The sequence below is a fragment of the Erythrolamprus reginae genome, chromosome 12 (assembly GCF_031021105.1).
Source record: "Erythrolamprus reginae isolate rEryReg1 chromosome 12, rEryReg1.hap1, whole genome shotgun sequence".
Classification (NCBI taxonomy): Eukaryota; Metazoa; Chordata; class Lepidosauria; order Squamata; family Dipsadidae; genus Erythrolamprus; species Erythrolamprus reginae.
The window spans coordinates 29,059,175-29,085,287 of NC_091961.1; positions in this window are offsets into that span (position 1 = coordinate 29,059,175).

Genomic DNA, 26,113 nt, shown 5'->3' on the forward strand with positions numbered 1-26,113 from the left:
ATGAACTCCATCTGTAGAGTCTGGAGGACAGAAGGAAAAGAGGGGGCATGATCAAAACATTTATATATGTTAAAGGGTTAAATAAGGTTCAGGAGGGAAGTGTTTTTAATAGGAAAGTGAACACAAGGACAAGGGGACACAATCTGAGGTTAGTTGGGGGAAAGATCAGAAGCAACGTGAGAAAATATTATTTTACTACGGTTAAGCAGGTTTGTTTTGACAGCTAAATTGAAATGATTGAGTGTAAAATGTTTCATGTTTAGGTTGCCCAAAATGCTCATCACATTTACTCTGCAAAATTGAGACACACTTTTTTCTCTGTTCCAGAAGCTGACTTATTTCACAGGTGTCAAGCAGGGTCATTCTGTCCAGAAGGTTCTTCCCTTCCCATTCTTTGTAGTCCAGGTAAATATATTTCTCACTTTCATCAACAAGCTCTTGGTATTCTTTCTGGCTGTCCAACTTCCTTTCTCTAGACTGGAAAAAACGGAGTAGCTTTGTCCTGACATGACTTCTATCTCCCAAGGTCTGATCTCAACAATGGGCTATAGATTTACACTGATGAGCAATCAAGGAAATAAAGCAACTCCCTGTTTTGTGAACCAATGGCCAAGACATTGTGTATTCGAAACCTGAAATTTAGTGCTTTTTTGCTCTCAGGACATTTCCAAAACCCACTGAAATTAACTGGTTCACACTCAAAATGAGATGTAGCATGAGATTCCACAGCTGGAGTGTTACATAGCCATAGTAGCAAATTTTCCACCCTATACTTCTTTGTCTAATTTCTATAGCAATTGAACTCTGCAACCTGCTGAGTTGGGTTTGGGGGAATGGTTCTCTCTAGGTGTCATCAATGAGTTGGGTTTGAGGGAATGGTTCTATCTGGGTGTCATCAATGAGTTGGGTTTGAGAGAATGGCTCTATCCATATATCATCAATGAGTTTGGTTTGAGGGAATTGTTCTATCTGGGTGTCATCAATGAGTTGAGTTTGAGAGAATGGTTCTATCATATATCATCAATGAGTTGGGTTTGGGGGAATGGTTCTATCCATATATCATAAATGAGTTGGGTTTGGGGGAATGGTTCTATCCATATATCATCAATGAGTTGGGTTTGAGAGAATGGTTCTATCTAGGTGTCATCAATGAGTTGGGTTTGAGAGAATGGTTCTATCTAGGTGTCATCAATGAGTTGGGTTTGAGAGAATGGTTCTATCTAGATGTCATCAATGAGTTGGGTTTGTGGGACTGGTTCTATCCATATATCATCAATGAGTTGGGTTTGAGAGAATGGTTCTATCTAGGTGTCATCAATGAGTTGGGTTTGAGAGAATGGTTCTATCTAGATGTCATCAATGAGTTGGGCTTGTGGGACTGGTTCTATCCATATATCATCAATGAGTTGGGTTTGAGAGAATGGTTCTATCCATATATCGTCAATGAGTTGGGTTTGGGGGAATGGTTCTATCTAGATGGCATTGTAGCTTAGATTAATAGTGCAAGAATAGAACGTCTAATGATGAAGAGATTTGAGAAAGCAATGGGCCTAGCACACATTTTTCTTTCTTGGAAAGGTTTTTATTGTGCATCTTCTGAATTGGCTTCTCCCTCTGGCCCATGTGATCCCGGCTTCTACTGTAATGGAGGCTCTACTCAACCCAACCCAACTAATGGGATAATGGGAGATATTTGTCCTCAAGGCTATTTATGTCCCCAGGGGACTTCTTCACCAATTCCATGTCCAGCAGGTAGGTCTGCATGTAGATATTGCTGTATAGCCTTTGTAACTTAGGAGTAGCACAGCTTACTAACAGCCATGCCCTTCCCAACCCACCCAGAAGTCTCCACACAGCCTATTTTGAATGCCAGGTAAGTGCAGGGCCCGTGTGGAAGCTTGGGGAAGGTAAAAAACTGGCCCGTTTCCAGAGAGTGTCCGGAGCCCAAGGGAAACTGTTTTCATCCTCCCAGAAGCTTGAGCAAAACCACTAGAGCCAGGGGAGGGCAAAAATGCCCCACCTAGTGGTGCAGGAGGCTAATTAGGCCACACCCATGATGGCTACACCTACCCAGCAACTGAACAGAGAACCAGTTGTTAAAATTTTTAAAGCCCACCCTGGAACAGAAGGGGAGGGAGGGAGGGAAAGAAGGAAGGAAGGAAGATAGATTATAAAGTAAGTAAGTAAGTAAGTAAGTAAGTAAGTAAGTAAGTAAGTAAGTAAGTAAGGAAGGAAGGAAGGAAGGAAGGAAGGAAGGAAGGAAGGAAGGAAGGAAGGAAGGAAGGAAGGGCCACGGTGGCACAGTGGTTAGAAAGCAGTATTGCTGTATCTGCAAAAAGGAAGCCAGAGAGTCAAGAAAACAATGCAACACTACTTTGTTTTCTGAAATGCTGTGTTTCTACACATTTAATTAAAATGGAGAATTTAACAACCTTGTTAGACTTATGTGTCTCTTTCTATAGGCTCTTTCTTAGCCCTCCAAGGTGGACGGTCTATCCAGGATTGTCATCTCTGCCTAGCAGGCTGGTTCTGTTCCCTCCAGGGCCAACCCTTTCCAGAGAATTTGTGTACAGAAGGTTGGTTCTGCCCAGAGGGATCAATATTTGACCAAAATCCAGGTAAGGGATTTTTTATATATACTGAAAGGTCACTACTTTTTATTGTTGGAAGAGACCAACTCATCTCACAGGATTGTTATTCTGGAAGAGGAGTATTAGTTGTATTCCCCACTTTGAGATGATGATGATGATGATGATGATGATAATAACAATAATAATGAGTTTTAAACTTTAAAAAAATATAAATCCAGAAGCCATCATTCTTGCGAGATTGAAATTTGACAAACTGTGACTATTTCAGTTAAAGGAAATAATAAGACTCCCCCATCTCTCTCCTCCCCTCTCCCTCTCTTTTCCTCCCTCTCTCTGTCTCTCTGTCTCTCTCTCTCTGTCTGTCTTGCTCTCCATCTCTCACTCTCTTTCTGTATGTCTACGTCTCTCCGTCTCTCTTTCTCTTTCTCTCTCTGTCTCTCTGTCTCTCTCTCTTTCTTGCTCGCCATCTCTCTCTCTTTGTGTCTACGTATCTCTTTCTCTCTCCCCCCTCTCTCTGTCTTTTTCTCTCTCCACTCTGTCTTTCTTTCTTTCTTTCTTTCTTTCTTCCCCTCTCTTTTTCTCTCTCTCCTTCCCTTTCTCTTTCTCACCATCTCTTCCTCTTCTCTCTCTCACACACTCTCTTTCTCCATCTCTTTCTCTCTCCCCCTTCTCTCTCTGTCTTTTTATCTCTCTCTTCCTCTGCCTCTCTCTCTCTCTCTCCCTTTCTGTCACTAGACCATCTTTGTCCTCTTGGTCACTATTGTCCCAAAGGGAGCCCAGAACCTCAGCCATGTCCTCCTGGGAAATACCAAGATGAAGTGGGCCAAAGTCTGTGCAAAATCTGCCCTGCGGGAAAGTAAGGAAGACATTTTGCAACTCTTGTTTAATTAATTCCAGGCAGCTTCTTTGCATTCTACATGACGGCCATTCAGAGACATCTGGAAGACTCATTGAGAAAATGCACCTTCTTAGTCTTACTGCTCTCTGCAATTCCCGTTTATTTCTTCCATGCAAAGGAAGATGTCTTTATGCACCAGATCCAATAACCGGGCCGTGTAATTCCATTCTTTTATCGGTTTTCCCAATTTAGCCTGGTCCCTTCTGATATATCGTGACCACTTATGAAGACTAGCGAGCTACGTCTGAAGACAGACAGAGGGATTATTCTGAGAACTGAGATGTTTTGCTGTACATCTTTGATTTAGTGCTTTGCATTTTCATTTTAGGATGAGTCAATGCTCATGTATATATGATGACAATTCAAATGTATTCTATGAGCTGCGAGTATAGCATATTCCCAATACTGGAAAAACAATTCAATTCCACCAGAACACATAGAAAAATATATAGATGTGCTGAGATGGATAAGCTGACCATTGAGGTTAAAGGACTAAATAACTCAGAATATTATGAAACATGGAACAGATGGTACAACTGGTTTTTTTTTAAAGAAAGGGTTGTAAAACAATGTGAAATGAATGACAAAAATATAGAACTTGTAAATATAAGATGTAATGCATACTATTAAAGCACTGGTAGATATTGTGTGAGAAAACAGGTACAGATCTGTGTGAAAATATTGTGATGTTTTAAAAATGAAAATTTATCTGTCTGTCTGTCTGTCTGTCTGTCTGTCTGTCTGTCTCTCTCTCTCTCTCTCTCTCTCTCTCTATCTATCTATCTATCTACCTTTCTACCTACCTACCTACCTTTCTATCTATCTATCATCTATCTATCTATCTATCTATCTATCTACCTATCTACCTTTCTATCTAGATAGATAGATAGAAAGGTAGATAGATAGAAAGGTAGATAGATAGATAGATAGATAGATAGATAGATGGATGGATGGATAGATAGATAGATAGATAGATAGATAGATAGATAGATAGATAGATAGATAGATAGATAGAAAGGTAGGTAGGTAGGTAGGTATCCATCCACCCACCCACCCACCCACAAAAAGAGACTGAACAGGGTTGTCTTTACTGACAGGTCCTGTGATCCCAGTTTCCAAGCACAAGAGCCCAGGGATTCCAGAAGGGCCTCTCCAGGAGTGATCAACCCCACGGACTGTCTGCCTGGATACTACTGTCTGTCTGGAACCAAAATGGCTAAGCAATACCCTTGTCCTGCTGGGACCTTCAGCCACCAGACCAGCCTGAGCAGCTTCAGGGAATGTGAGCCTTGTCCTGGGGGCAAATTCTGTGCAAGGCCAGGTAATCTACCTACCTACCTACCTGAATTTCTAGATGCTAGAGATTTCCCCACTCTGTAAAATTTGGAGCCAACAAATTGTGTTGTCCTGAATCTTCTTTTCTAGGTTTAGTGTCCCCGAGTGGTCCTTGTCTGCCTGGTTACTACTGCATTCTGAAGGCCTGGAGACCCAACCCTGTTCAAGACGAAACTGGAGGCTTATGTCCTGCAGGGCATTTCTGTCCCTCGAATAGCAACAGCCCCACCCCATGTCCCATAGGGACATTTCTCCCCCTGCCTGGCATGTTGTCCCAGAATGCCTGTTTGCCCTGCCCTGGAGGAACCTTCTGCCAAGGAGAAGGGCTGGCTGCTATTTCTGGTAGGTCCTGTGCTTCTTAAATATACCAATATGTTTACAGATGAATAGAGTTGGAAGGGAACTTATAGGTCATCTAGTCCAACATGGCTTAGGACCAGACTATTTACGGGACTGTCTCCTGTCATATACCTCCCAGAGACCAATAAGATCCCACAGAGTTGGCCTTCTCTGGGTCCCCTCAACTAATCAATACAGATTGGCAGGGGCGTAAGAATTGTACATATTTCATGGACAAATTGTATTGAATGGTCTGTCAATTGGATTTCTGAGTTGTGGGGTTATTGTTTTAATTTACATTTAATTTCTTTATATTGTTAATTGTATTTTTATATTGTTGTAAGCCATACTGAGTCATTCAGGATTGGGTGACATAGAAGTCAAAATAGATAATGATAATAATAATTTAATAATAATAATAATAATAATAATAATAATAATAATTTATTAGATTTGTATGCCACCCCTAACTGAAGACCCGGGGGCAGCTCATAACATAGCAATAATACAATACATTACAAATCTAATAATAAAATTTTAAAATCAATTTTAAAACATCAATATATCATAACCAGTGTCATAAAATCACCAACTACATGATGATGATGATGATGATGATGATGATGATGATGACAATGACCCCCTGCCCAAGCAAGAGGCTTTACAACATTTCTGACCCATGGCAGTCCAGTGGTCTTTTCTTGAAAGCCTCCAGGGATGAAGCTCCCATAACTTCCAAAGGCAACTTCTGTTCCATTGGTTGGTTGATCTCGCTGTCAGAAAAAATCTCCTTATTTCCAGGTTGAATCTCTCCTTGTTCAGTTTCCAGACATTATTCCTTGTCTGGCTTTTGGGTGCTTTGGAAAATAGGTTGAACCCCCTCCTCTCTGTGGAAGCCCCTCAAATATTGGAAGACTGCTTTCATGTCTCCCCTGGTCCTTCTCTTTTCTTCACTAGACTAGACATCCCTAGTTCTGTGAGTATGAGTGTATGAGTGACTGTGAGTAGACATTCCCTGTCCATGTAGGGACACAACTGGCGCACCAGGTGAACCTGGGCAAACATCCCCCTCACCACAGCTGAAAGACGGTGTTCTAAAATCAGCGGTGGATCGAGGAGGACACCCAAGTTGATGACCTCCAAGGTCCCTTCCAACTCCGTAATTGTTAGTGAAGTAGACATGTAAAATTCAATGAGTGATTCCAGGCACTCATTTGAATGCTTCACCGTTGAGCTACACAACAGTTGTGACCTCTACATTCAATATCCACATTGGACTATCAGGACAATAAATTGAAGCATGGGGGCTTCCAAGGAAGATTAAGAGTAGCACCCTCATTCTTCAGCAATGAACTTTGTGGTGACTGCAATACCCTGTTAAGATCAGAATACCTACGGGATCGCCTTCTGCCGCTCAAATCCCAGCGGCCGATTAGGTCCCACAGAGTTGGCCTTCTCCGGGTCTCGTCGACTAAATAATGTCGTCTGGCGGGACCTAGGGGAAGAGTCTTCCCTGTGGCGGCCCTGGCCCTCTGGAATCAACTCCCCCCGGAGATTCGAATTGCTCCCACCCTCCCCGTCTTCGGCAAGATGTTAAAGACTCACCTATGCCGCCAGGCATGGGGGGATTAACTCCCCCCTCTCTTCTGACTATAGCACTTGAGAATGGTATGACTGTGTAGCATTGATTGTTTTTAATATTAAGGGGTTTTAATTCTACTTTTATTAATTGGATTTGTATCATTGCTTACTGTACTTATTATTGTTGTGAGCCGCCCCAAATTTTCTGAGAGGGGTGGCATACAAATCTGATAAATTATTATTAAATTATTATCCATTTGCCATTTCTGAAATGCAGTATTTTGCTTTGCAGGGACGTGTCAGGTTGGTTTCTATTGTGACTTGTCCTCTTCACATCCCAATCAAAACCTCTGCCCCCCTGGATTCTATTGTCCACAAGGCACTGGGATCCCTCTTCCATGTATGTCAGGGACCGTCAATCCCCACAGTGGAAAACGGGATATCACAGACTGCAAATTGTGCCCAGCTGGGAATTTCTGCAGTGGTATGTGTTCTGGTCTGGCTGGTTGCTCCAAGAATACTCTCTTTACAGGCTTGTATTTTCAAAATAACACTTCTTTATTTACTTTCTTTCACATTGGAATTCATCAGTATACATCTTCCGCCTCTAAAATGCATTCCAAACTCACAGGCAAAACTACAGAGTCATAAATTCTTTCTAACTGAACAGGCTGTCGACTTCAAACATCTCCTTATCTCTGGGTCAGGTTCACGCTATTTTCAAACAGTTTTATCATGCAATACAAAAACTCACTTCTCCGGAGAAATGGCAGAAGCATCCATCTTGTCTTTTTCACTTTGCAGAAAAGCATCCATCATTTCCGGTCAATTCCGGATGTGAGGTAATTAATTAATTTACACACTCAGAATAGCATTTTCAAAACCTCTTTCCCCCGAGTTCTTCTTTTCTTTTCTCTGATCTCCTAAATTTGGCACTTAACCAAGGACCATCCTCTACACGCCCATTATCTGAAGAAGTATTACCATCCATACTAACATCTGATGGATTCTCTATTAAGTTCTCATCACCACTATCCTCCTCCACATCTCTTTAAATCAGGGTAATTTACAGCTTCTACATCTTCTCCTTCCTCTGAATCTGACATTTCCAAAGACTGACAGGGAACACTCACAACCGTATGTGCAAACTTTTCATTTGGTGTTTTAAACTGGGGGAAAAAATATAGTTTTGGGATTTTCTTATCAGCATAATCCAAATTACGAGTAGATCCTTTTTGATCTTGCTGATTTCAGGGACAGGAAAGACTGCTCCAGAGGGGAGATGTTCCGCTGGCTACTACTGCCCACCTGGTCAAATTTCTTCTACACCCTCTTCCCACCGGTGCCCACGTGGATTTTATTGCCTCGAGGGATCTGTGAATCCAGTGGCTTGTGAAAAGGGAACCTACCAATCAGAAGAAGGGAAAGAATCCTGCGACCCCTGTCCTGCTCGGTTCTTTTGTGAGCCCACCAACAACAGTAAGCACAAGGGAAAAGTCCATTGTTGGAGGCAAAGACTGACTTTGCACAGAGCTAAGATGCACTGCAACTTAATTTTGGTTAATTTTGGTTGTTTTGTGTTGGTTTTGCATGTTGTGCACAGACAAACTTTGCGCTTTGTAAATTATGTTTATGCGCTTTGTAAATTATGTTTATGGCTTAACATGACTTAGAGGTGAAAGATGAAAAATCAGAATATCGTACAAGCGTTCATTTAGTTCAATAATGCAACTTAAAAGGTGAAACTTAATATATGAGAGATTATATTCATAACATGCAAGGCAAGATAGTTCAAGCTGTGATTTGTCATAATTGTGATGATTATCAGGTACAGCTCATGAAAACCCCAAACCCACCATCTCAGAAAAATAGAATATTACACGCGATCAATAAAACAAGGATTGTACATAGAACAATATTGGGCTTCTGAAAAGTATAAGCATGAATATGTACTCAATACTTTGCTTGGGCCTTTTTTGTAGCAATTACTGCCTCTATTATTATTATTATTATTATTATTATTATTATTATTATTATTAATTAGATTTGTATGCCGCCCCTCTCCGCAGACTCGGGGCGGCTCACAACAGTGATAAAAACAATATATATTGACAAATCTAATAATTTAAAATGTAAAATAACAATTATACATTTAAAAAATCTAAAAACAAGGAACCCCAATATAAAAAACATACATACAGTCATATCGTGCACTAAAACTACATAGGCAGGGGGAGATGTCTCAGTTCCCCCACGCTTGACGACAGAGGTGGGGTTTAAGGAGTTTATGAAAGGCAAGGAGGGTAGGGGCAGTTCTAATCTCTGGAGGGAGCTGATTCCAGAGGGTCGGAGCCGCCACAGAGAAGGCTCTTCCCCTGGGTCCTGCCAGACGACATTGTTTAGTCGACGGGACCTGGAGAAGACCAACTCTGTGGGATGCGGTGTGGCATGGAAGATATCAGTCTGTGGAACTGCTGGGGTGTTTTGGAAGACCAGGATGCTTCAATAGCAGCCTTCAGCTCTTCTGCATTGTTCGGTCTCATGTCTTTCATCTTTCTCTTGGCAATGCCCCATAGACTCTCTATGGGGTTCAGGTCAGGCAAGCTTGCTGGCCAATTAAGGCCAGTAATCCCATGGTTACTAAACCAGGTTTTGATGCTTTTGGCAATGTGGGCAGGTGCCAAGTCCTACTGGAAAATTTAAGTCACCATCCCCATAAACCTTGGCTATGGAAGTAATAATAATAATAATAATAATAATAATAATAATAATAATAATAATAATTTATTAGATTTGTATACCGCCCCTCTCCGAAGACTCAGGGCGGCTCACAACAACAATAAAAACAATATTATAATGGCACAAATCTAATATTAAAAAACTAAAAACCCTATCATAATTAAAAACCAAACAGCACATACATACCAAACATAAATTATAATAAGCCTGGGGGAAAGATGTCTCAAATCCCCCATGCCTGGCGGTATAGGTGGGTCTTAAGTAGTTTACGGAAGACAAGGAGGGTGGGAGCAGTTCTAATCTCTGGGGGGAGTTGATTCCAGAGGGCCGGGGCCGCCACAGAGAAGGCTCTTCCCCCGGGGCCCGCCAGACGACATTGTTTAGTTGATGGGACCTGGAGAAGGCCAACTCTGTGGGACCTTATCGGCCGCTGGGATTCCGGAGGTACTCTGGTCCAATGCCATGTAGGGCTTTAAAGGTCATGACCAACACTTTGAATTGTGACCGGAAACTGATTGGCAGCCAATGCATGAAGTACTCCAAAATCTCCAGAAAGATGGTTGTGTTGAGCCTGAACTTAATGAAGCACAGTGGGCCAATACCAACAGATGACACGGCTCCCCAAATCAACACAGACTGTGAGATCTTCAGACTGGACTGTGTGTGTCTCTCCATTCTTCCTCCATACTCTGGATCCTTGGTTTCCAAATGAGATGCAAAAGTTTCCACAGTCTGTGTTGATTTGGGGAGTCATGTCATCTCCTCTTGTTGGACCGCTGTGCTTCATTAAGTCCAGGGTCAATGCAGTTATAAAGGGTCAACACTATTATAAAGGTACAGTGATACCTCATCTTACAAACGCCTCGTCATACAAACTTTTCAAGATACAAACCCGGGGTTTAAGATTTTTTGCCTCTTCTTACAAACTATTTTCACCTTACAAACCCACTGCTGCCTCCAGACTTCCGTTGCCAGCGAAGCACCCGTTTTTGCGCTGCTGGGATTCCCCTGAGGCTCCCCTCCATGGGAAACCCAATTTCCAGACTTCCATGTTTTTGTGATGCTTGTGATTCCCAGCAGGGGAATCCCAGAAGCGCAAAAACAGGCACTTTGCTGGCAACGGAAGTCCGGAGGTGGGGTTTCCCAGCGAAGGGAGCCTCAGTGAAATCGCAGCATTGCAAAAACACAGAGGTCCGGAGGTGGAGTTTCGAGGACTTTGGTGTTTTTGCGATGCTGTGATTTCAGTGATGCTCCCCTCGCTGGGAAACCCCACCTCCGGACTTCCGTTGCTAGCAAAGCGCCTGTTTTTGTGTGCTGGGATTCCCCTGCAGCATCGCAAAAACACAGCAGTCCGGAGGGGAGCCTCAGGGGAATCACAGCAGTGGAAAAACGGGCGCTTCGGCTGGCAAAAGGGGTGAATTTTGGGCTTGCAAGCATTAATCGCTTTTCCATTGATTCCAATGGGAAACATTGTTTTATCTTACAAACTTTTCACCTTAAGAACCTCATCCCGGAACCAATTAAGTTTGTAAGACAAGGTATCACTGTATCTTGTCCTGAAACATAAACATCGCTACCTAAAAGCTTTCAAACTGCTCTTCCTTTCCTAGGTGATGGTATCCCAGTTCCTAAGCTGTGTCTTATGGGATATTTTTGCCCACCTGGGACTGCTTCCAGCAGGGAACATCCATGCCCCAGAGGTACCTATGGACCCAAGGCAGGTGCGACCGATGAATCTGACTGTGAATCCTGTCCAGCAGGTAAGGCAGGACCTGGATCCAAGCTTAGAAAATCCTGCCCAGAAGTGAAGATGAGGATGCTGTGTTTGCAATTCACATTCTATGTCTTCTACTGTTGTCTTTTCCCTCCTATAAAAGGCATGTATTGTTCATCCCCTGGACTATTTCAGCCAACTGGATTTTGCCATGAAGGCTACTACTGCAGCGAAGGGGCAGTCAGCTCATCTCCCATTAGGCACAGAGTAAGTGGAACGGACAGAATCATAGAAAAATAGAGTTGGAAGCAGGGGTAAAATCCAGCAGGTTCTCACAGGTTCTGAAGAACTGGTAGCTGAAATTCTGAGTATAACTGGGAAATATCACCTCTGGCTTGCCCCCGAGTGGGTAGAGAATGGGGATTTTGCAGTATCATTCCCTTGCAGTGGGGAGAGAATGGAGATTTTGCAGCATCCTTCTCCCAAGAGTGGGGAGAGAAGGGGGATTTTGCAGTATCCTTCCCCTGGAGTGGGGAGGGAATTGAGATTTTGCAGTATCCTTCCCCCAGGAGTTGGGAGGGAATGGGGATTTTGCAGTATCCTTCCCCTAGAGTGAAGAGGGAATAGAGATTTTGCAGTATCCTTCCCCCAGGAGTGGGGATGGAATGGGGATTTTGCAGTATCCTTCCCCCAGGAGTGGGGAGGGAATAGAGATTTTGCAGTATCCTTCCCCCAGGAGTGGGGATGGAATGGGGATTTTGCAGTATCCTTCCCCCAGGAGTTGGGAGGGAATGGGGATTTTGAAGTATCCTTCCCCTAGAGTGAAGAGGGAATAGAGATTTTGCAGTATCCTTCCCCCAGGAGTGGGGATGGAATGGGGATTTTGAAGTATCCTTCCCCTAGAGTGAAGAGGGAATAGAGATTTTGCAGTATCCTTCCCCCAGGAGTGGGGATGGAATGGGGATTTTGAAGTATCCTTCCCCTAGAGTGAAGAGGGAATAGAGATTTTGCAGTATCCTTCCCCCAGGAGTGGGGATGGAATGGGGATTTTGAAGTATCCTTCCCCCAGGAGTGGGGAGGGAATAGAGATTTTGCAGTATCCTTCCCCCAGGAGTGGGGATGGAATGGGGATTTTGCAGTATCCTTCCCCCAGGAGTTGGGAGGGAATGGGGATTTTGAAGTATCCTTCCCCTGGAGTGAAGAGGGAATAGAGATTTTGCAGTATCCTTCCCCCAGGAGTGGGGATGGAATGGGGATTTTGCAGTATCCTTCCCCCAGGAGTGGGGAGGGAATGGGGATTTTGCAGTATCCTTCCCCTGCCACACCCACCAAGCCATGGCACGGCCAACAAGAGATGCCTACAAAACTGATATTCTTTTTAAAAAATGAATCCCACCAATGGAATCAGGACTGCTAAGATAGTCTTACATAATGTGTGGCCTGATCCTACCCATATCTTCTTTTTGTGGGGTTGTTGGTCCTCTCTGAGCTTGGTTGATTTCTTGCAGACATTTCATGACCCAACTAGTTAACATCATCAAGTTTTCTCTCTGTTTATCTGCAAGTGGTTTGTCCTTTGAGTGTTGGTTGACATGTTCTTGGTGGTCCCTTGGTTAGGGCTGTTGCCTACAGTTAATTTGTCTGAGTTGTTAGCTCCTTGATTTTATTTTTTAACCAGAATCTATTGATTCCTCCACTTCCTGTTTCTTTCACCTTTCTACAGGTGGATTCTGCCGGCATGTTGACAGGGAATGACATCTGTCCTAAAGGACATTTCTGCCCACCTGGCACTGGATTCCCAACCCCTTGCCCACCCGGCTCCTTTTCTGCTATGATTGGCCTGAAAGCTGAGGGCGATTGTCTACCTTGCCCAGCAGGGCACATCTGCAGTCAGTCGGGGACATCTGACCTTATCCAGATGTTACCGTGTAATGAAGGGTAAGATGATAGAAACATAGAAGACTGATGGCAGAAAAAGACCTCATGGTCCATCTAGTCTGCCCTTATAATATCTCCTGTATTTTATCTTACAATGGATATATGTTTATCCCAGGCATGTTTAAATTCAGTTACTGTGGATTTACCAACCACGTCTGCTGGAAGTTTGTTCCAAGGATCTACTACTCTTCCAGTAAAATAATATTTTCTCATGTTGCTTTTGATCTTTCCCCCAAATAACTTCAGATTGTGTCCCCTTGTTCTTGTGTTCACTTGATTTAGGGGTAGTGATTTCCAACAGTCTCAAAATGGGTGAACAGTGCGGTCAGGTGGTAGGGAAAGCGAGTAGAATGCTTGGCTGCATAGCTAGAGGTATAACAAGCAGGAAGAGGGAGATTGTGATCCCGCTGTATAGAGCGCTGGTGAGATCACATTTGGAATAATACTGTGTTCAGTTCTGGAGACATCACCTACAAAAAGATATGGATCAAATTGAATAGGAAAATTGAATAGGAAAGTGAAAACAAGAACAAGTGGGCACAACCTGAGGTCAGTTGGGGAAAAGATCAGAAGCAACGTGAGAAAATATTATTTTACTGAAAGAGTAGCAGATGCTTGGAACAAACTTCCAGCAGACATGGTTGGTAAATCCACAGTAACTGAATTTAAACATGCCTGGGCTAAACATATACCCATCCTAAGATAAAATACAGGAAATAGTTACAAGGGCAGACTAGATGGACCATGAGGTCTTTTTTCTGCTGTCAATCTTCTATGTTTCTATGTTTTTGGCTTTCAGAGAGCCTGCCGGGCGGGGGGCGGGGGCGTTTTTACCTCCTCCCACCTCCTGGGAAGCCTTTGAAGCCTGGGGAGGGCGAAACATGGGACTACTGGACTCATGAGAAGTTGGAAACAGGCTGTTTCTAGACTCCAGAGGATCTCTGGGGGGCAGAGGAAGCTGTTTTCACCCTCCCCGGGTATTGAATTATGGGTGTGGGCACTTGAACTGCTGACCTACAGATCTACAGTCAGCTTTAGTGGCCTGCAGTACTGCACTCTACCTGCTGCGCCACCTCAAGTTCGTTCCCTTTAAAAAAGTACACACCATGTTTTGAAAAGTACAACTATTCCTTTCTTACATCCGCAGGTATGTTTGCCTCGAAGGCAACTCTGTGCCCTGCCCTAACGATGGCATACATGGGTATCGATGCCCTAAAGGCTTCTACTGTCCCCAGGGCACCAGCTTGGAGGTGCCCTGTGAACCTGGAAGGTTTAGCCCAACTGATGGAGCCAGTGTCTGCCTTCCTTGCCCTGCAGGAACCGCCTGTCAACGTGCTGCCACAGTGGAACCGACCACCTGCCCTCGAGGTAATGCAGAGTAACGCAGACTTCATTTGATACATAGCATGAGAAACTCTGTTGGATGAAGGTTAAGGAGGACGCCATCTTTGTTTCCATCAAATGTCCTTCCATGCTATTTATACCTTCCATACCACTGATAGGTATAATTCGGTAGGGAAAGCAAGTAGGATGCTTGGCTGCATAGCTAGAGGTATAACAAGCAGGAAGAGGGAGATTGTGATCCCCTTATATAGAGCACTGGTGAGACCACATTTGGAATACTGTGTTCAGTTCTGGAGACCTCACCTACAAAAAGATATTGACAAAATTGAACAGGTCCAAAGACGGGCCACAAGAATGGTGGAAGGTCTTAAGCATAAAACGTATCAGGAAAGACTTAATGAACTCAATCTGTATAGTCTGGAGGACAGAAGGAAAAGGGGGGACATGATCGAAACATTTAAATATATTAAAGGGTTAAATAAGGTTAAGGAGGGAAGTGTTTTTAACAGGAAAGTGAACACAAGAACAAGGGGACACAATCTGAAGTTAGTTGGGGGAAAGATCAAAAGCAATGTGAGAAAATATTATTTTACTGAAAGAGTAGTTGATCCTTGGAACAAACTTCCAGCAGACATGGTTGGTAAATCCACAGTCACTGAATTTAAACATGTCTGGGATAAACATATATCCATCCTAAGATAAAATACAGAAAATAGTATAAGGGCAGACTAGATGGACCATGAGGTCTTTTTCTGCCGTCAGACTTCTATGTTTCTATGTTTCTGCACTGGGCTGACCTCTTCTGGAATCTAGTTCTAGACACATAACTTGAAAGACATGATAGCAGTGTTGCAATATCTCAGGAGTTGCTGCAAAGAGGGAGTCAAACTATTCTCCAAAGCACCTGACAAGAATGGGTGGAAACTAAACAAGGAGAGAAGCAACTTAGAACTAAGGAGAAATTTCCCAACTGTTAGAACAATTAATCAGTGGAATATCTTGCCTCCAAAAGTTGTGAATGCTCCAACACTGAAAGTTTTAAAGAAGATGTTGGATAACCAGATGTCTGAAGTAGTGTAGGGTTTGGGCTAGAGGATTGGACTACAAGGCCTCCAAGGTCCCTTCCAACTCATTGTTGTTGTTTATTTATTTATTTTATTTATTGGATTTGTATGCTGCCCCCCTCCGGAGACTCGGGGTGGCTAACAGCAATAATAAGACAGCATATAATAGTAATCCAATACTAAAAACAATTAAAAACCCATTATAATAAAAACCAAACAGACATACAGACATACCATGCATAAAATTGTAACGGCCTAGGGGGAAAGAGTATCTCAGTTCCCCCATGCCTACTGGCAGAGGTGGGTTTTAAGTAGCTTGCGAAAGGCAATCTCTGGGAGGAGTTGGTTCCAGAGGGTCGGGGCCGCCACAGAGAAGGCTCTTCCCCTGGGTCCTGCCAAGCGGCATTGTTTAGTTGACAGGACTCGGAGAAGACCCACTCTGTGGGACCTAACTGGTCGCTGGGATTTGTGCAGCAGAAGGCGGTCCCGGAGATAATCTGGTCCGGTGCCATGAAGAACTTTATAGGTCATAACCAACACTTTGAATTGTGACCCGAAACTGATCAGCAACCAATGCAAACTAAATAAATAAATAAGAATGAATCAGAATACTTTGAAATCTGGGATAAATGGTACCACTGGTGGGAATCAAGGACGACTGTGAATTAGTGACAAGTTGGAAATGTATCTACTCTTACGTTAGCAAATAAGAAAAAAAAAGGATTCAGCATTGCCTATAGAGTTTGGATATAGAGATAAAGAATTGTATTTAGAAGGAGAAATAACTTGATGGAAATGTTTAAACTGGAATGTTATAAATGTCCATTTTTTTTTCTTTTTTAATCATATTATAAATTAAAAAAAACATTTCAAGCAGGACTATAGCCGATTGATTCAGTCTTACTTTTGACAGGGTATTACTGCCCAACCCTGACAGCTATGCCCATACCATGTCCAGTGGGTTTGCTAAATGCCCTGGAGGGAACCTCATCCTTCAATGCTTGCAAGCCTTGTCCTGTTGGAAGCTACTGCAGGGGCGATGCTAACTGGAGGCCTGATGGTAAGAAGCCTTGGCTGCCGGCCTCTATTCTATCCCCTGCTTTAAAGGAAATCAAAATTGCCGTTTTGTTTTTGAAGTTGTGGATGTTTTGGTTTTGCAAAATGCTTAGACAGCTGTGTCCTATGTGAGACGCGCACAATCTGCATTGCCACTTTCTGGACCATCTTATATGAGCCTTTTACTTATTCTCAAGAGAAATAAATTTAATGCATTTGACTTCTATGCAATCCAATCCCAACGGGACTCAGGGCAGTTTACAACAATAAATAGTACATACAATGAATAAGTTATTATGTTGTGTTGTGTTGTGTTGTGTTGTGTTGTGCTATATTATAATATATTATATTATATTATACTATACTATATTATATTATATTATATATTATATTATTATATTATGTTATATTAATTATATTATATTTATATGTTATGTTACATTATATTATTATATACAGTATTATTATATTATGTTATATTAATTATATTATATTATATTATAATATTATATTATATTTTAATTAGATTTCTATGCCGCCCTTCTCGAGGCGACTCAGAGCGGCATACAACATTCAATATAACAATATGAAAATTTACTAAAAAACATTTTAAAATACCCCATGTACACATTCATTCAGTCCAATCATATCTAGCAACAGCTGGAGACAGTCTCATCACTCACTGCCCCCATGCCCAGCAGCAGAGCTAGGTTTTTAAAGCTTTACAAAAGACCAAAAGGGAGGGGGCAGTACATATCTCCGGAGGGAGTTCGTTCCAGAGGGCCGGGGCTGCCACAGAGAAGGCTCTTCCCCTTGGCCCTGCCAGTCGCTTGAAAATATAATATAATGCAATGCAATGCAATGCAATGCAATGCAATGCAATGCAATGCAATGCAATGCAATGCAATGCAATGCAATGCAATGCAATGCAATGCAATATATGTAGAAATGTTTTCTTCATCTTCTGTTTGGCAGGTTTCTGCGCTGCTGGGTTTTACTGTGCTGGGGGAGCGTTGGATGTTGTCCCTCAAAGCTCACCTGAGTTTCCACTTAATGGACCTTGCCCCCGGGGGCACTTTTGCCCAGAAGGCACTCCATCTCCCATCGCCTGTCCAGTGGGCACTCTGAATAATGGGACTGGTGAGTATAACTTGGACGACTTCAGCTGGTCCAAAATGCAGCCGCGAGAGCTGTCTTGGGATTACCAAGGTTTGCCCTTATATCGAGATATTTCTACTCCGTCTCTTCTGCCCCTTCGTGGTCCTTTGATTTCAGTAAATTAAAAATACTCTTTAAAGAACGGCTAGATCTTCTCCTTGCTACTTCTCTGATGTACTGTACATTCTTTATTCCCAGTTGTAATTCACATTAAAAATTATATTTAAAAGAATAGGTTCCTCTTATGAAAGCCACCATCTCCTCCTTTGGTTCACTATGGTAGTAAAGGTAAATTACTCTTGGCTGGTGTTTTGATGTGGTTCCCCATGGAGAACTGTCCATTTTTTGATCCGACAGGAGGATTATCTCCAGATTACTGCGTGCCTTGCTATCCGGGATTCTTCTGTGCAGCCATGGGGTTGAGTTCACCTACTGGACCTTGTAGGGCTGGCTTCTACTGTCCAGCCAACTTCAGTTCCTTCAGCCCGACTGCCTTCCTCTGCCCGGAGGTGTGTTCTATCAGCTAAAATATTGCGCACTTTATGGTGCTGACCTCAAAACATTAGTGAGGATTGTGGGACAGTGAATTAAGCTCAGTGAGTATATCATAATAGATGGAATGAAATGTCATGAAATGCCATACGTTCGCCACAATGCCCTTCTAAAGGCAGAATAGCATATTCTAAAACAACTTTGGGGTGTGGTGAGAGAATCGCACCCTATGTTACAGAAAGCAAAGAAGGGGAGGAAGAGAGGAAGGAGGAGGAGGAGGAAAGGAAGGAGAGGAAGAGGAGGAAAGGAAGGAATGAAGGAGGGGAGAGAGAAGAGGAAGAGAGGAGGAGAGGAGGAGGGGAAAGGAAAGGAGGAGGAAAGGAAAGAAAGAAGGAAGGGAGGAGAGGAGAGGAGGAGGAGGAGAAAAGGAAGGAAGGTGAGGAGGAGGAGGGGGAAAGAAAGGAAGGAAGGAGAGGAGAAGAGGAGAAGAAGAAGAAGAGAGGTGGAAAGGGGGAGAGGAGGAAGAGGAAAGGAAGGAAGGTAAGAAGGAGAAGGTGGGAAGGAAGGAAGGAGTGAAGGAAGGAAGGAAAGAAAGAAGGAAGGAGAAGAGAGAAGGAGGGAAGGAAGGAAGGAAAGAAGGAAGGACATTCTTCATTTGTTTTCTTTCTCTCTTTTTATAGTTATGCTATTTCTTCTCCATAAAATCAGACAATTGCTTCTTCCAGGAAATAAAAAGGGACATGTTGGAGAAAGCAAAACTAAACTACTTGCCTCACCTGTGCTGCTTTTACCTCTCTCTGCTTCCCAGGGCCATTTCTGCCTGTCTGGGGCAGCCCACCCCACTCCATGTCCTATTGGAGAATACCAGCCCAACCGAGGTTCGGCACATTGTCTCCCCTGCCAATCTGGTTTCTACTGCCACGAGGCTTTTCCTGGGGAACCCAAGCATTGCCCACCACATTCTTATTGTCCTGAGGGTATGGAACTGTGAATATTTATTTATTTGTTTGTTTGTTTGTCAATCAAGTATAGGATAGTAGTTTATATAAATATAACATAGAAATTAATGATAAAAAGACAATAGGACAGTAGGCCAGGGATGGCAGGCACGATGGTGCGCTTATACACGCCCCTTACAAACCTCTTAGAAAGGAGGAGAGGTCAATTGTAGGTTAAAGATTTTGGGGTTGGGGGAAGAATGCTGGCTGGGGACTTCTGGGAATTGAAGTCCAAATATCTTCAAGTTGCCAATGTTGGGAAACACTGGTCTATATGACTATTCCATTGTAAGGACTACTGTGTGTAGCAAGAACTTTGTGTTCTAATGTTGGTCTGTACATGTATTGAGTAAGACTTGCATTGTACTGTATATGTATTGAGAATATTGATTGTTGTATTTGTGAATGCCTAGGACTGTTACTGACTATAATAATTGCCTAATGTAAGTAATATTTATATAGTTAATGTATGTGGTCTGGTTATTTGAATTACTGCTCATATCTCTGGGATATTAGCTGGATATCCTCCGCCTCCACGTTTTTCCTCTGTGCAGGGGTAGCACAGCTTACTCCTTAACACCTAACAATTTCCTCTTACTTCTATGAGACAGTGTTGGACTGGCAAGCCATTTCTAATAGATGATAAATAAGCCAACTTTCCTTCTAAGGCAGACTTATTATTATTATTATTATTATTATTATTATTATTATTATTTATTGGATTTGTATGCCGTCCCTCTCCACAGACTCGGGGTGGCTAACAACAGCAGTAAAACAGTACAACAAAATCCAATACTAAAAAACAGTTAAAAACCCATTATATAAAAACCAGTCATACATACAAACATACCATGCATAAAATTGTAAAGGCCTAGGGGGAAAGTGTATCTTAGTTCCCCCATGCCTGGCGGCAGAGGTGGGTTTTAAGTAGTTTATGAAAGGCAAGGAGGGTGGGGGCAATTCTAATCTCTGGGGGGAGTTGGTTCCAGAGGGTCAGGGCCACCACAAGCGACATTGTTTGGTTGACAGGACCCGGAGAAGACTCACTCTGTGAGACCTAACTGGTCGCTGGGATTCGTGCAGCAGAAGGCGGTCCCTGAGATAATCTGGTCCGGTGCCATGAAGGGCTTTATAGGTCATAACCAACACTTTGAATTGTGACCGGAAACTGATCGGCAACCAATGGAGACTGCGGAGTGTTGTAGTATCATGGACATACCTTGGAAAAGCCCATGATTGCTCTCGCAGCTGCATTCTGCACGATCTGAAGTTTCCAAACACTTTTCAAAGGTAGCCCCATGTAGAGAGTGTTACAGTAGTCGAGCCTCAAGGTGATGATGTATATCTTATTTTCTTAGGTACTTCGATTCCCCTCCCATGTCCTGATGGCACCTTCACTTTTCCAGATGTTTTTGGGCTACGGAAAGAGAGAGATTGTCTTCCTTGCTCTCCCGGTCACTACTGCAGGTTGTACAATGTTTCCTCCACAAATTGTAATTTTTTGGGGGATCAGTGTAGTTCATTGGATCGGAAAGATTTATCTTCCTTTTCAGGCAGCTAATAAAATAAAACAGGAGAGCGAATAAGAATAGTCAGTAATAAACTATGACATGTATTAGACTGTACAGGGGAGACTTGGGATCAACAAGGGGGGAAATGTGACTGAGTTAGGACCAAGATATAATTCTCCCCAGTCCAAATCTAGCTTTACAAATGCAGGTAATTATATTTCTGTCACTCAAACGCAAACCCTTCTATGATGGCTTGCCAATGACGGCTGTCTTTTAAGGCAAAATACAACCATCTTGAGACAAGGTCACCATCGTAGTTGCTATGGAAAAATCAAATCAAATAAAAGTATCCAGCCCTTATTCCTTCCAGAGTTTTTACAAACCAGCCCCAACTCAACTATCCCTTCTAACTTCCAAATCTCCTTTATTAAAGATATTTTACCCCTTGTTTAATTTCAATTTTGTTTCTCTAATTCCGTGGCTCCGTTGGGTTTGAAGGGATGCACCCTTTTATTTATGCTGTAAATTAATGTTTCTCCATTTCAGCTGCCGTATTTTTCAGAGTATAAGGTACACCAGGCAGGGCAGTGTTTCCCAACCTTGGCAACTTGAAGATATCTGGACTTCAACTCCCAGGATTCCCCAGCCAGCATTCACTGGCTGGGGAATTCTGGGAGTTGAAGTCCAAATGTCTTCAAGTTGCCATGGTTGGGAAACGCTGCACCTCCCTCCGGGCCCAGCCAGGTTTCTGTCATACAAGCAAGGTCTGTGTGGGCACTCATCCATGCACAATAGCATGCACCCATGCTCTTTCCGCACCCAAGGAAAAAGAGGTTCACCATCACTGTCCTAGTGTTTTCTTTGCTCCAGGAGAGGACAGGTGGAAGGATCCTGTGCTGCTGGTTTCTTCTGCCAAGAGGGAAGTTCTGACGCCACCCCACAGGGTCACAACTTCACTTGGACTCCTCTGGCCAACTGTCTCCGGGGAGAAAGGTGTGCGGGCCCTTGTCCAGCAGGTACCTGACTGTCCTAGAAAAATAATCTGAAGAAATAGAGTCTAAGGACAGCCAACATTTGGGGCACTTAAATCAGGGGTGGGTTCCACTTACTTTTGCTACCAACTAGGGTCGCGCCAAGTAATGGTTTGCTAGCTGGTATGCACTGCTCTGCGTACTAGTAGCGAAAATGGAGTGCTTCACAGGGGTCACCTAAGACCTTGGGAAAAGACAACACTTCTATTCTGGTGCCTTGGGACCTATTTTTACAATCCGACCAATCAGGTGTTTACAGTGGGCGTGTCCCTCCGACTTTCCTGCCAATTAGGTTAAAGCTCTGTTGGGAAAATTGGCACTAGACTTATGGTTAGGAGTCACCCTAACATGAGGAATTGTATTAATTGTATACGGTTTACGCGTGGCATTATTGCATTGTATGGTTCCAATGTTGGGTTTTAGAATGTTTTTTAATATTAGATTAATGTTAATTAATGTTAATTATTAGATTAATATTAATGTCACTATTTTGTTGTGAGCCGCCCCGAGTCTACAGAGAGGGGCGGCATACAAATCTAATGCATTATTGTCAAGGTTGGTGTATGGTTTGATTGGATTGTGTGATTATCTTATTATAAGGGTTTTAAATTGTATTTTTTAAAATTGGATTTGCACACTGTTTATGTTGTTGTGAGCCGCCCTGAGTCTTCAGAGAGGAGTGGCATACCAATTTAATAAATTATTATTATTATTATTGTTATTATATTGTTATTATGTTGTTGTTGTTGTTGTTGTTGTTGTTATTATTATTATTATTATTATTATTATTATTATTATTATTAAGGGGTCGCGGCATTAGAAAGGTTGAGAACCACTGCTAGCAGGAAATGATGTATGGGATAAGGAAGATTGGGAATTGTGATTCAGCAGCCACTGGAGGAGTGTCCATAGGAGGGTCTCATGCAATTAAAGCTGTGGTCCCTGGAGATGTAGGAAAATACCCGAGAGAATGTAATATTTGATAGTCACCATGAACAGAATTTAACTTGGTTGTTGTATTCCTTTCCTATAGGATTCTACTGCCCAGAAGGCTCAGCAGCCCCCGTTCCATGTCCAGATGATACCATGGGTTCTCATCCAGGTGCCAAGCAAAAAGAAGATTGTCTGCCTTGCCCACCCGGTCGCTGGTGCAAAAAACGTTAGTAGGGATGTCCAGAACTGACCTTATCTAGAACTTTTTTGGTGTAGGATCTCACAGGCAGATTCTTCTACCAGTATGAATAGCCAGCTTCATAGTAGACTCCATGTTCTCATTCTTCAGGATCTCCTGTGGTTTTTCCATGCACCTTTGGGTCCAACTGCCAAGGAATTAATCTCACCAATCTCCTGGGTCCACAGGCCCTCCAACAATGTCCCAAGCAGACTTTCCGAAAAGAACTTGAGACTGGAGGACAACCAAATGACCAACTCGGCGTGTCGGAATGCCAGTGCCCTCCAGCAGGTGAGCTGCCAATTTTATCGCTGATTGTATACACACTAACACACAAAAACCCCCAAGACATGGACAGTACAATAGATGAGATAAATTATTAAATTAAGGTGAATCCATGATAAAATCACCATAATACGGAGCCATAGAATTGCAATAGAATAGATGCTATAATTGTATAACTGTCACTATGCAAGTTTTAACTGTAGTCCAAACTGTTTGGGCGAGTGCCCAAACTGTGCACGTCTGCATGGCCAAACTATAAGGTGTGGGCATGCACAAACATGTGCATGCATGAACATTCCCTTGCATGTGTGAATGTGCATGTGTGTGGAAATGCACATATATGGGCATGCATGCATGCGCAGTAGAGACCCGAGGACCAGCTGGGTGGCAGGAGGTGGACATCCCAACATGGGCAGCGTGGCAGTTTCGGCATTTGCAGGGAAACAGAAGATCTGACCTGGAGTGACAGCATGTATGCCAGCAGAGAGGGCTCCAATAGTCTAGCTTCCATGAGAATTAATTGAAAATTAATTTTATGTCCATGCTGTTGAAAAACTGGGTTTTGGAATCACTGCTGAGAGAAAAAGGTAAAGTTTGATTATTTTTGTAAAAGGAACAAGCGTACAGTGTTCCCTCAATTTTCGTGGGTTCGAACTTTGCGAAAAGTCTATACCATGGTTTTTCAAAAATATTAATTGAAAAAATACTTTGCTGTTTTTTCCTCTATACCACGTTTTTTTCCGCCCGATGACATCATATGTCATCGCTAAACTTTCGTCCGCCTTTAATAAATATTTTTTAATAAACTTTAATAAATAAACATGGTGAGTAATAATCTAAATGGTTGCTAAGGGAATGGGAAATTGTAATTTAGGGGTTTAAAGTGTTAAGGGAAGGCTTGTGATACTGTTCATAGACAAAAATAGTGTATTTACTTCCTCATCTCTACTTCGCGGAAATTTGACTTTTGCGGGTGGTCTTGGAACGCATCCCCCGCGAAAGTCGAGGGAACACTCTACAGCCATATTGTGTTACAGAACCAAAGATACATTTTATACTTAAATTACCTCCGGTGTACAATTATATAACCAGGCGTGCAAACCACGTATTCAATAGTTATTGTATTTTAAGTACCCTTTGTGAAAAACAGGATATAGAACCTGGGCTAGGGGAATTTGGCAGGGGATTTCTGTTGAATGTATTCTGCTTGCAAAAGTTCCCATAAGTAAGAGGAAAAAACACATTGAGAATATATGTTGTAGTTAGTCTGATAATGGATTGGGATGATCTGGAATACTGGGATGACTGTCTTGCATGTACGGTGGTACCTCTACCTAAGAACGCCTTCTACTTACTAACTTTTCTAGATAAAAACCAGGTGTTCAAGATTTTTTTGCCTCTTCTTAAGAACCATTTTCCACTTACAAACCCGAGCCTCCAAAACTGTAACCAGAAAAGGCAGCCTCTGTGGGGCCTCTCTGGGAATCTGCTGGGAGGAAACAGGGCTGGAAAAGGCAGGGAGAAGCCTCTGTGGGGCCTGTCTAGGAATCTAGACAGGACCTCCACTCTCCCTGTGGTTTCCTCAATCACACACATTATTTGCTTTTACATTGATTCCTTTAGGAAAAATTGCTTCTCCTTTCAAACTTTTCTACTTAAGAACCTGGTCATGGAATGAATTAAGTTTGTAAGTAGAGGTACCACTATATTGATGTTTGTTATAAAATGGATGTAATGGAGATGCAAATTGCCTTCTTCAGGTTTGCATTTTTTGACTTGAAGTTGGCCCTCCTTGATCAATGAGTGCACGAGTAAAAGTCTGTTTCTGTTCCTTTGGCTCCAGTGGAATTATTTTTCTTTTATCACAACTGCAGACCTCAATCCTTTTTTGTTCCCTCTTGGCAAAATGTTGGTGCAAAGTCTAAAGAGAACACTACTTCTTTGTCTTGAGGTCCTCCAGTCCCCTGTCTCTCATCTCTTTATTTGTCTTCTATCTAGCAGGAGCCAGCCCTCTCAGAGAGTACCCATGTGCCCCTGGATACTGGTGCCCAAGGAGAGAAGAAGCTTTTCGTTGTCCCCCTGGTTCCTACAGGACTCAGCCTGGAGCTACATCTTTGGAAGATTGCTTGCCCTGCCCGCCTGGATTTTTCTGTCCAGATCCAGAAAAATCAGGAGAGCCAAACATTATTGGGCTACCTTGTAAAGCAGGCTACGAATGTCCGCTAGGTTAGTTATTTACATTGAATATGGTTCTTCACAATGGTGAGATCCCTCCCCCTTTTTAAAAAAAATATTTTTATTAGTTTTTCTTTAAAACAAACAATACAAACAGCATTTAACATTTAAAGGAGCTGCCATTGCTCCGCTAATCATAGAAGTCTGACTAATACAGAAAGAAAAAGTCTAACTGTAATCTAGATCAATACAGAAAAAACAATTCATAATATACTACTACATTATAACATCTACTTCTATGTTTCCATTTTGACATTGTAATTTGCGTAATTGAAGTCAATTCTAATATACTAATAACTTTTCCATAAAATTTCTCAATATACTGCCAAAATATAACACTCAGTTCTATATTTTCATTTTAATGATATAATTAAACTAATTAAAGTCAATTAATTAAACACGAAAAACTTATACTTAAAATTTCTTAATATACTACTATACTATATAATTATACAATTTAAAATCTACTTCTTTATATCTATTTTAACAATGTACTACACGTTCTGTGGGTGTGGCTTGTTGGGCGTGGCTTGATGAACGTGGCATGGGACGGCATATTGCAACATCTCCATTCCCTCCCCACTCCAGTAGGGGAAAAGATATTGCAAAATCTCTATTCCCTCCCCACTCTGG